Genomic DNA, 12,341 nt, shown 5'->3' on the forward strand with positions numbered 1-12,341 from the left:
GGGGGTGCTATAGCAGCTTAAAGATGACAGAGTGTGGTGCTGCAGTTTAAACAAAGGGAGGAGCAGGTGGGATCAGCCATTTTGTTTGTGCTTCGTTTTGGGTTGTGAAAGACCTACAGACATGAAGGTTACCCCAGTCTGAGACAAAGGATAGATGTTTCTTTCACTGAAAGAATTTTTCTAATACCTTTTACGGTTTTTGCTCAGCAGTCGTTTGTTCGGAGGGGTGCTATAGCAGCTTAAAGGTGACAGAGTGTGGTGCTGCAGTTTAAACAAAGGGAGGAGCAGGTGGGATCAGCCATTTTGTTTGTGCTTCGTTTTGGGTTGTGAAAGACCTACAGACATGAAGGTTACTCTAATTGAAGTAAAGATATAGCTGTAGCTTAGATAAAAATAATTTTTCAGATATCATTTATGGTTTTTACTCAGCAGTCCTTTGTTCGGAGGGGGGCTTTAGCAGCTTAAAGGTGAGTGAGAGTGTGTTGCTGCAGCTAGCTCAGTTAGAAGCTAAGGACTGAGGACCCGTTTTTTCTTATTCTTTCTCTTCCCATTCAGGTTGTAGATGACCTACAGCCATGAAAGTTACTCCAATTGAAGACAAGATATAGCTTTAGCTTAGATAAAAATAATTTTTCAGATACCTTTTACGGTTTTTACTCAGCTGTCGTTTGTTCGGAGGGGTGCTATAGCAGCTTAAAGGTGACAGAGTGTGGTGCTGCAGTTTAAACAAAGGGAGGAGCAGGTGGGATCAGCCATTTTGTTTGTGCTTCGTTTTGGGTTGTGAAAGACCTACAGACATGAAGGTTACCCCAGTCTGAGACAAAGGATAGATGTTGCTTTCACTGAAAGAATTTTTCTAATACCTATTACGGTTTTTGCTCAGCAGTCGTTTGTTCAGCAGCTGTTCCTCCCATTCAAAAAAGCCTGAGAGCTAAGGAACGATAGTGCTGCGCTTTTCTCTCTGTCACTGACAGGCTCGTTAAGCGTTGTCAAGGTAACCGTGCTTCAAAGAGATTTTACCTCTGCTGTTTTAAACAGCACATATTAATCCAATGGAGGGTGAAAGCACTGATTTAACATTGGAAAATGGACACTATATGACTGCTGTCCATGACACTTCCCTTGCCACTCAACACTGATAGACTTTCAAAATAAGACTCCAGGGACCCTACAAAATAAAAGCCTCTATATTTTTTACATATATTTATTGCCCTATATGGCTCAACATTATGACCCAAACTCAACCCCATTTTAGAGAATAGACTCTAGGAGACTGTTTAAAACACACCCTATGGCAAATTTCAAAATAAAAGCCTCCCATTTCCGCTTCATCTACTGCCCTAATAACATGGAAAAAGAGTGATTTAACGATTGGAAAGTCATCAACTATGATTGCTGGGTCTGAACATTTTCTCTAAACACAACTCTGTTGGACTTTCAAAATAAGACTCCAGGGACCCTACAAAATAAAAGCCTCTAGATTATACTAATGCAATAATTGATGCAAATGGCTCAACATTATGACCCAAACTCTTCCAGGTTGTTTTTATTAGACTCTAGTGACCTTTTCAAAACACACCCCAGAGCAAATTTCACAATAAAAGTCTCCCATTTACTCTGTAATACAGCAGCTATTCACCTAATAACATGGAAAACCAGTGATTTAACATTTGGAAATGGATTCTATATCACTGCTGGGCATGACCCATCTTTTGATGCACATCCATGATAGACTTTCAAAATAAGACTACAGGGACTCTACAGAATAAAAGCCTCTTCCTTATACACACTCATACATTCTGGCATATTGCTCATAGCCATTTGTAATTTCATCACTGCAATGGCTCTGAGCATGCGGGCGGAGCCCGCCATTGGTGATTTCATCACTGCAATGGCTCTTAGAAGGCGGGCGAAGCCCGCCAATGGTGATTTCATCACTGCAATGGCTCTTAGCAGGCGGGCGGAGCCCGCCATTGGTGATTTTTTTCATCGCTGCAAGGGCTCCTAGCAGGCGGGCAGAGCCCGCCAACTGCGCTTTACCCACTGCGGTTCAATATGGACAACCCATATTACCCTTGTGCATCATATGCTGTGCACGTCTATTTCCCAGATTTCAGCACAAGTGGCACACAGCTCTCTTTGCCCATGACCTAGCCCTCTTTCCTTCCCTCAGCAGCCCTCAAAGGCGTAAGCAGTTGGTCTGGGGAGCCCCAACGTCACTTGCCAGGGCCGTATTGGCCCAGTTACCCAGACGGGCAGTAGGTGGCCCCCCTCAAAATTTCTTTAGAAATTTTCTAGTTAGGGGGGCCACATGCCGAAGGCATGGCCCACCTACTACTATCTCACATATTTATTCCGCGTATTATTTTTATTATAGCTTATAGTTCTCCTCGCCACCAAAAACTTCGGCGCGTAACTAGTCACGCACCATTCGTCGGATCGGGCCCAAAGTTGGCACACGCGTAGAGACCAATGGGGCGATGCGTGCTTGTATAAAACTTTCTCATTAGTCCGAAGGTTTGCGAATTATTAGCGAAAACGTCGCAAAAAATTCCCATAGGAAATGAATGGGGAGAGGAAAAAAACAGCATAAAAAACAGCGCTTCACTGTGTTGGCATACATTCACGTAGAAAAACAGTTTAAAGCTCAGTTTGTAGATAAATCCTTCGTCTGCATAAAACTGAAGACGGCATGTTGATAACTGCTACGGTTTTTGTATAATCAGACCTCAAGCGCCACAAAGTTTTGGCAAAATCCAGCCTTCTAGAGTGGAGAGACTGAAAAGCTAGAGTGTGAGGCAGCCGTTTTTTTAAGACCCAAAAACATTTTAAACTCGCCCTCACGGCCACATATTTATAGCTAGAGTCACCATTTTTGGTCAGTTTGTAGACTGAAATCTCTGGACCCACACAATGTCTTCGGAATTACGGTAGGATTAATACTTTTCCTTAAAAACCCTCCAGACCGACCTCAAGTCGATGAAAATCAGAGCCGTTTTTCATTGGTTTTGGAACAGCAGAGGGGAGAAAAACGAATGACATTATGTGTTTTAAACTCGTCATAAATATTGTTCTGAAAGACACACATACACCAAAGTTGGCATAGTTGGAGTCGAAGGATGGCTGACGCTCACGGTGAAAGAATTTTTTGAATAACTCATACGGTTTTTGCTCAGCAGTCGTTTGTTCGGAGGACATTTTAAGCACCAGAAAGCTGGGTGACAGTGTCCTGCTGCAGCTAGCTCAATTAGAAGCTCAGGTGTGAGGAAACGTTTTTTTTTTCTTTCTCTTCCCATTCAGGTTGTAGATGACCTACAGCCATGAAAGTTACTCTAATTGAAGTAAAGATATAGCTGTAGCTTAGATAAAAATAATTTTTCAGATATCATTTATGGTTTTTACTCAGCAGTCATTTGTTCGGAGGGGGGCTTTAGCAGCTTAAAGGTGAGTGAAAGTGTGTTGCTGCAGCTAGCTCAGTTAGAAGCTAAGGACTGAGGACCCGTTTTTCTTATTCTTTCTCTTCCCATTCAGGTTGTAGATGACCTACAGCCATGAAAGTTACTCCAATTGAAGACAAGATATAGCTTTAGCTTAGATAAAAATAATTTTTCAGATACCTTTTACGGTTTTTACTCAGCAGTCGTTTGTTCGGAGGGGTGCTATAGCAGCTTAAAGATGACAGAGTGTGGTGCTGCAGTTTAAACAAAGGGAGGAGCAGGTGGGATCAGCCATTTTGTTTGTGCTTCGTTTTGGGTTGTGAAAGACCTACAGACATGAAGGTTACCCCAGTCTGAGACAAAGGATAGATGTTTCTTTCACTGAAAGAATTTTTCTAATACCTTTTACGGTTTTTGCTCAGCAGTCGTTTGTTCGGAGGGGTGCTATAGCAGCTTAAAGGTGACAGAGTGTGGTGCTGCAGTTTAAACAAAGGGAGGAGCTGGTGGGATCAGCCATTTTGTTTGTGCTTCGTTTTGGGTTGTGAAAGACCTACAGACATGAAGGTTACTCTAATTGAAGTAAAGATATAGCTGTAGCTTAGATAAAAATAATTTTTCAGATACCTTTTACGGTTTTTACTCAGCAGTCGTTTGTTCGGAGGGGTGCTATAGCAGCTTAAAGATGACAGAGTGTGGTGCTGCAGTTTAAACAAAGGGAGGAGCAGGTGGGATCAGCCATTTTGTTTGTGCTTCGTTTTGGGTTGTGAAAGACCTACAGACATGAAGGTTACCCCAGTCTGAGACAAAGGATAGATGTTGCTTTCACTGAAAGAATTTTTCTAATACCTATTACGGTTTTTGCTCAGCAGTCGTTTGTTCAGCAGCTGTTCCTCCCATTCAAAAAAGCCTGAGAGCTAAGGAACGATAGTGCTGCGCTTTTCTCTCTGTCACTGACAGGCTCGTTAAGCGTTGTCAAGGTAACCGTGCTTCAAAGAGATTTTACCTCTGCTGTTTTAAACAGCACATATTAATCCAATGGAGGGTGAAAGCACTGATTTAACATTGGGAAATGGATACTATATGACTGCTGTCCATGACACTTCCCTTGCCACTCAACACTGATAGACTTTCAAAATAAGACTCCAGGGACCCTACAAAATAAAAGCCTCTATATTTTTTACATATATTTATTGCCCTATATGGCTCAACATTATGACCCAAACTCAACCCCATTTTAGAGAATAGACTCTAGGAGACTGTTTAAAACACACCCTATGGCAAATTTCAAAATAAAAGCCTCCCATTTCCGCTTCATCTACTGCCCTAATAACATGGAAAAAGAGTGATTTAACGATTGGAAAGTCATCAACTATGATTGCTGGGTCTGAACATTTTCTCTAAACACAACTCTGTTGGACTTTCAAAATAAGACTCCAGGGACCCTACAAAATAAAAGCCTCTAGATTATACTAATGCAATAATTGATGCAAATGGCTCAACATTATGACCCAAACTCTTCCAGGTTGTTTTTATTAGACTCTAGTGACCTTTTCAAAACACACCCCAGAGCAAATTTCACAATAAAAGTCTCCCATTTACTCTGTAATACAGCAGCTATTCACCTAATAACATGGAAAACCAGTGATTTAACATTTGGAAATGGATTCTATATCACTGCTGGGCATGACCCCTCTTTTGATGCACATCCATGATAGACTTTCAAAATAAGACTACAGGGACTCTACAGAATAAAAGCCTCTTCCTTATACACACTCATACATTCTGGCATATTGCTCATAGCCATTTGTAATTTCATCACTGCAATGGCTCTGAGCATGCGGGCGGAGCCCGCCATTGGTGATTTCATCACTGCAATGGCTCTTAGAAGGCGGGCGAAGCCCGCCAATGGTGATTTCATCACTGCAATGGCTCTTAGCAGGCGGGCGGAGCCCGCCATTGGTGATTCTTTTCATCGCTGCAAGGGCTCCTAGCAGGCGGGCAGAGCCCGCCAACTGCGCTTTACCCACTGCGGTTCAATATGGACAACCCATATTACCCTTGTGCATCATATGCTGTGCACGTCTATTTCCCAGATTTCAGTACAAGTGGCACACAGCTCTCTTTGCCCATGACCTAGCCCTCTTTGCTTCCCTCAGCAGCCCTCAAAGGCGTAAGCAGCCCCAACGTCACTTGCCAGGGCCGTATTGGCCCAGTTACCCAGACGGGCAGTAGGTGGCCCCCCTCAAAATTTCTTTAGAAATTTTCTAGTTATAGTTCTCCTCGCCACCAAAAACTTCGGCGCGTAACTAGTCACGCACCATTCGTCGGATCGGGCCCAAAGTTGGCACACGCGTAGAGACCAATGGGGCGATGCGTGCTTGTATAAAACTTTCTCATTAGTCCGAAGGTTTGCGAATTATTAGCGAAAACGTCGCAAAAAAATCCCATAGGAAATGAATGGGGAGAGGAAAAAAACAGCATAAAAAACAGCGCTTCACTGTGTTGGCATACATTCACGTAGAAAAACAGTTTAAAGCTCAGTTTGTAGATAAATCCTTCGTCTGCATAAAACTGAAGACGGTATGTTGATAACTGCTACGGTTTTTGTATAATCAGACCTCAAGCGCCACAAAGTTTTAGCAAAATCCACCCTTCTAGAGTGGAGAGACTGAAAAGCTAGAGTGTGAGGCAGCCGTTTTTTTAAGACCCAAAAACATTTTAAACTCGCCCTCACGGCCACATATTTATAGCTAGAGTCACCATTTTTGGTCAGTTTGTAGACTGAAATCTCTGGACCCACACAATGTCTTCGGAATTACGGTAGGATTAATACTTTTCCTTAAAAACCCTCCAGACCGACCTAAAGTCGATCAAAATCAGAGCCGTTTTTCATTGGTTTTGGAGCAGCAGAGGGGAGAAAAACGAATGACATTATGTGTTTTCAACTCGTCATAAATATTGTTCTGAAAGACACACATACACCAAAGTTGGCATAGTTGGAGTCGAAGGATGGCTGACGCTCACGGTGAAAGAATTTTTTGAATAACTCATACGGTTTTTGCTCAGCAGTCGTTTGTTCGGAGGACATTTTAAGCACCAGAAAGCTGGGTGAGTGACCTGCTGCAGCTAGCTCAATTAGAAGCTCAGGTGTGAGGAAACGTTTTTTTCTTTTTCTTTCTCTTCCCATTCAGGTTGTAGATGACCTACAGCCATGAAAGTTACTCCAATTGAAGACAAGATATAGCTGTCGCTTAGATAAAAATAATTTTTCAGATATCATTTATGGTTTTTACTCAGCAGTCGTTTGTTCGGAGGGGTGCTTTAGCAGCTTAAAGGTGAGTGAGAGGAGCTGCTGCAGTTAAAACAAAGGGAGGAGCAGGTGGGATCAGCCATTTTGTTTGTGCTTCGTTTTGGGTTGTGAAAGACCTACAGACATGAAGGTTACCCCAGTCTGAGACAAAGGATAGATGTTGCTTTCACTGAAAGAATTTTTCTAATACCTTTTACGGTTTTTGCTCAGCAGTCGTTTGTTCGGAGGCTAAGCACCTGGAAGCTAGCTGACAGTTAGCTTCTGCAGCAGTTGAAATGTTAGTGTGAGGCGGCCGTTTTTTTAAGATTTAAGCATTTTGTTCTCGCCCTCAGGGCCACATATTTGGAGCTACAGTCACCATTTTTGGTCAGTTTGTAGGCTGAAACCTCTGGACTCACACAATGTCTTCGGAATTACGGTAGGATTAATACTTTTCCTTAAAAACCCTCCAGACCGACCTAAAGTCGATGAAAATCAGAGCATTTTTCCATTGGTTTTGGAGCAGCAGTGGGGAGAAAAACGAATGACATTATGTGTTTTAAACTCGTCATAAATATTGTTCTGAATGACACACATACACCAAAGTTGGCATAGTTGGAGTCGAAGGATTGCTGACGCTCACGGTGAAGAAATTTTTTGAATAACTCATACGGTTTTTGCTAAGCAGTCGTTTGTTCGGAGCTGTTCCTCCCATTCAAAAAAGCCTGAGAGCGAAGGAACGATAGTGCTGCGCTTTTCTCTCTGTCACTGACAGGCTCGTTAAGCGTTGTCAAGGTAACCGTGCTTCAAAGAGATTTTACCTCTGCTGTTTTAAACAGCACATATTAATCTAATGGAGGGTGAAAGCACTGATTTAACATTGGGAAATGGATACTATATGACTGCTGTCCATGACACTTCCCTTGCCACTCAACACTGATAGACTTTCAAAATAAGACTCCAGGGACCCTACAAAATAAAAGCCTCTATATTTTTTACATATATTTATTGCCCTATATGGCTCAACATTATGACCCAAACTCAACCCCATTTTAGAGAATAGACTCTAGGAGACTGTTTAAAACACACCCTAAGGCAAATTTCAAAATAAAAGCCTCCCATTTCATCTTCATCTACTGCCCTAATAACATGGAAAAAAGAGTGATTTAACGATTGGAAAGTCATCAACTATCATTGCTGGGTCTGAACATTTTCTCTAAACACAACTCTGTTGGACTTTCAAAATAAGACTCCAGGGACCCTACAAAATAAAAGCCTCTAGATTATACTAATGCAATAATTGATGCAAATGGCTCAACATTATGACCCAAACTCTTCCAGGTTGTTTTTATTAGACTCTAGTGACCTTTTCAAAACACACCCCAGAGCAAATTTCACAATAAAAGTCTCCCATTTACTCTGTAATACAGCAGCTATTCACCTAATAACATGGAAAACCAGTGATTTAACATTTGGAAATGGATTCTATATCACTGCTGGGCATGACCCATCTTTTGATGCACATCCATGATAGACTTTCAAAATAAGACTACAGGGACTCTACAGAATAAAAGCCTCTTCCTTATACACACTCATACATTCTGGCATATTGCTCATAGCCATTTGTAATTTCATCACTGCAATGGCTCTGAGCATGCGGGCGGAGCCCGCCATTGGTGATTTCATCACTGCAATGGCTCTTAGAAGGCGGGCGAAGCCCGCCAATGGTGATTTCATCACTGCAATGGCTCTTAGAAGGCGGGCGAAGCCCGCCATTGGTGATTTTTTTCATCGCTGCAAGGGCTCCTAGCAGGCGGGCGGAGCCCGCCAACTGCGCTTTACCCACTGCGGTTCAATATGGACAACCCATATTACCCTTGTGCATCATATGCTGTGCACGTCTATTTCCCAGATTTCAGCACAAGTGGCACACAGCTCTCTTTGCCCATGACCTAGCCCTCTTTCCTTCCCTCAGCAGCCCTCAAAGGCGTAAGCAGTTGGTCTGGGGAGCCCCAATGTCACTTGCCAGGGCCGTATTGGCCCAGTTACCCAGACGGGCAGTAGGTGGCCCCCCTCAAAATTTCTTTAGAAATTTTCTAGTTTCTAGATTGTTTTTGCAGTGTTTACATCTAATAACTCAGAAAGCATGAAAACTACATATAGACATGTTAGACATCGTTGGAAAGCTTAGATTCTCCACAAATCAACCACCAGGTTAATTTTATGGACACAGCGAGCACCAAAGCACAATTAAAACAGATATAGCAGCATTTCGAAATGTAAACTTGGAAACAGCAGCCAAAGCAAACAAGCATGTCTCAATTACTGCTGTTCAAAAATAGAACTATTATTTTCGAGAATAGAAAAAACAACTTTGAGTCTTGTTTGCAGTGATGCAGCTTGGACTGTGATTTACTCACCCAATTTTCATTTTAATATTAAAAAAGTAGAAGGTGTTGGCTTTCAAATGATGCATCACACATGTAATTTGGGCTCACAGCTCCTAACAATCTCTTAGCCGCTAAGTGTTTTTAAGAAGAACTGAAGACTACCTGGATGTAAAATAATTGCCATCATGGCTTCATGTCAAGCTACTGATTTGTGAAGCAGAAAAAAGACTAATAAACTTTCGGCGCTCAAAATGGTATCGGTGCCCTATTTGTTGGTACTCGCTGATACCGATACAACCATTTTAGTGGTGGATCGGGGCCCCGCCTGATACTGGTATCGGTGCAACGCCAGATACAAAAGGCAGCAGTAAAAGGCGGCCCCGTCCAGGAAACACACAGCCAGGCAGACGAGCTCCGAGCCAGCTCCCATGTCACAGGACGAAGAGAGCACATTCAGTTAGTCACAGTCAGAGAAACAGGACTACACTGGAAAACAGGCAGATCTCCAACATCTAGGAACAAAGGTGTTGATGGCAGCAGCACAGCTGATATTTCTCTCCAGGATGGAGTCACAGCCAAACAGACTAGATGAAGCTACTATGAGGCCTGGTTTGAACTACCATGTTTCCTCCATGGGATTGCATCTATTTGCATTTTAAAAGCAGTAACTGTTCCAACTTTGAACCTAATACTGAATCCTGGGTTCAGTCACTGCCTGACTGATGTTGAACAGACATTGCTCTCTTCAGCAGATAAGACTTGTTCCTGTTATTTTGGCAAAACTTCAAACATCAAAGATGTCTCATCTTTTTTATCTGCTGCATTGTTTTATAGGCTACACGCCGTCCATGAGCAGTTCCATCGAGTCAATATGGTGACCACATGGATCCCAGTGTTTGAGCACTCAACATACTGAATCTATTAAATTAATCCTGAACAGATTAAGAAAGAAAAGTAAGAGGACACTAGCTCAGGATGCATGCTCACATAATAACCCATTTCTACCACACAGTCTTGGTTCTTCTCTCTAGAAAACTCCAGATGATTTGGAGCTTACGCTGCGGCCGTTGTCAAGACAACCAGGCCAAACAGAAGTCCACAGCCCAGTTTTAAAAACCAGGAAGAAACCTTAGCCAAGTGCAGCTTCCTCAAATAAAAAGCAGCCAGAGGTGAAACAATGCTCAACTACTGTGTTTTCATGACGAGGAAAAAAAATAAGGAGTCATAAATCAGTCGTCCGTCTTCAGCCCCTATCTGAGTGTCAGCCCACTGCAACCCCCCCCTCCCATAAACAAAAATATCTCTCTGTCTGCAGAATATAAATCAGCCTGGTGGAAATTTCATACAATGTATAGATAAGGTGGTTCGCTGCAGGGAATAATACACCGCAACAGTGCCATCTAGTGGAAATAGATGTGTCTGCAGAGTCGCAGGGAAATGTCAAGCATTAAGCAATACTAGGCAGTTGCTTAGGGCCCCAAGTTCCTGGGGGCCCCATAAAACTCTGTTTACATGTTTTATTTACTACAACTATTCATTTGTGCACATTAATTATGTTTTTTTTTAAATAAATTCACAAAAATGCCATCAGAACGCTTATATTAAGTGTGTCTCGGCCCCCCGTCAGTGTCCGCCATATTGGATCAGTCCATTTGCTGCACATGTTCAGAAAGGTCCAAACAGACAGCAGCAAACCATTTGAAAACAAACCATGCAAAGAGCAGTGTTGCCAACTTAGCGCTTTAGTCGCTATATTTAGCCACTTTTCAGACCCCTCTAGCACTTTGATTTCTAAAAAGCTCCTAGCGCCAAATCTAGAGACTTTTTTCTGCTACTGGAGACTTTGGAGACAACATCTAAAAGCAGCAAACTCTGCTCTCCAGAGCGAGTAGATTGGTAACCCCGCCTCCTGCTCTCCTCTATCTTGTCTGCTGTCATGATTCATGCAGCTATTATTTCATCCAAATGAAAAATGGAGAACAGATTTTTCCTTCAAATGAAAAATGAGCGTCGGATTACAAAACAAAGAGAGGAAAACAACAAGAAAAGGGACAAGAAGAGACCAATAATTAATGTCTATTCTATTAACAGGGATCCAAATTTCCTAAATCCGCCCCTGACAGTAATGGCAGTCAAACAGAGTCTGAGTAATACCCGGCTTCATTGAGCAGACAGTAAATCTTTCACAGGTAAAGGCTGAACAGAACGACTCTAATAGTCCCTGGAAAAGCTGAAAGATTTCCCATGATCTGGAGTTGAATGTGTTCAACTTATTTCTAAACTCTACAGCAGCAATCAAACATCACACACAGACCCGTTAGAAACGTCGTACTCGTAACTATGCCGGGCTCTAAGTCCAGGCAAAGAAATATTACGTTTCTGATGACAGAACTCTGAGTGATGACCAGAATCAGATCTAGGACTTCACCGGGAAAAACTATCTAGAAATAAGTAAAAATGTCTTAAATTAAGTGCATTTACCCTTGATTTGAACAGGTAAATGAGATAGTTTGCCAATGGAACTAGTATTTTTACTCTTAAAATAAGATAATTAAATAAATAAATTGAAATAAGGCAGTGCACACTGCAAAAAATGTAAATCTCAATAAGTCATTTTTTCTTAAATTAATTTAGGAGGTGAGACACTTTGCCAATGGAACAAGACAATTTACATTTAAAATAAGAAAAAAACTATTGCATTGTCTTATTTCAAGTCTATAATATCTATTTATCTTATTTTAAGAGTTAAAATACTCCTTCCATTGGCAAATCATCTTATTTACCTACTCAAATTAAGGGTAAATACACTTACTTTTAGACTTTTTTACTAATTTTTAGATCATTTTTGCAGTGCAATTGTGTTTAAATCTAAATTGTCTCGTTCCATTGGCAAAATTTCTCTTTTATCTCCTCTTCAAGAAGAAAATGCACTTATTTTAAGAAAAAATGACTTATCTAGATTTCAGTTTTTCTAGTGCATGAGTATCACTTTACTACAAAACTTAAATATAAGAGTGTGTGCTGAGCAGAATTAATCTGACATGTGACATCATCAGCGCCTTCAACTTTATGTCCAAACTGGTGATAATTTTTTTTAAAATGCGGATTCGATTCTGCCTCATCTTTCTCTGGAATCCAGTTTTAAATCTGGGTCAACTGTGATTTCAAGGCTGACAATCAAAATAGCCACTTTAGCCCGAGGAGATTAGGATTTGTTAACTCTGA

Source organism: Cyprinodon tularosa, unplaced genomic scaffold (genome assembly GCF_016077235.1).
Source record: "Cyprinodon tularosa strain WSP-4 unplaced genomic scaffold, ASM1607723v1 ctg732, whole genome shotgun sequence".
Lineage (NCBI taxonomy): Eukaryota > Metazoa > Chordata > Actinopteri > Cyprinodontiformes > Cyprinodontidae > Cyprinodon > Cyprinodon tularosa.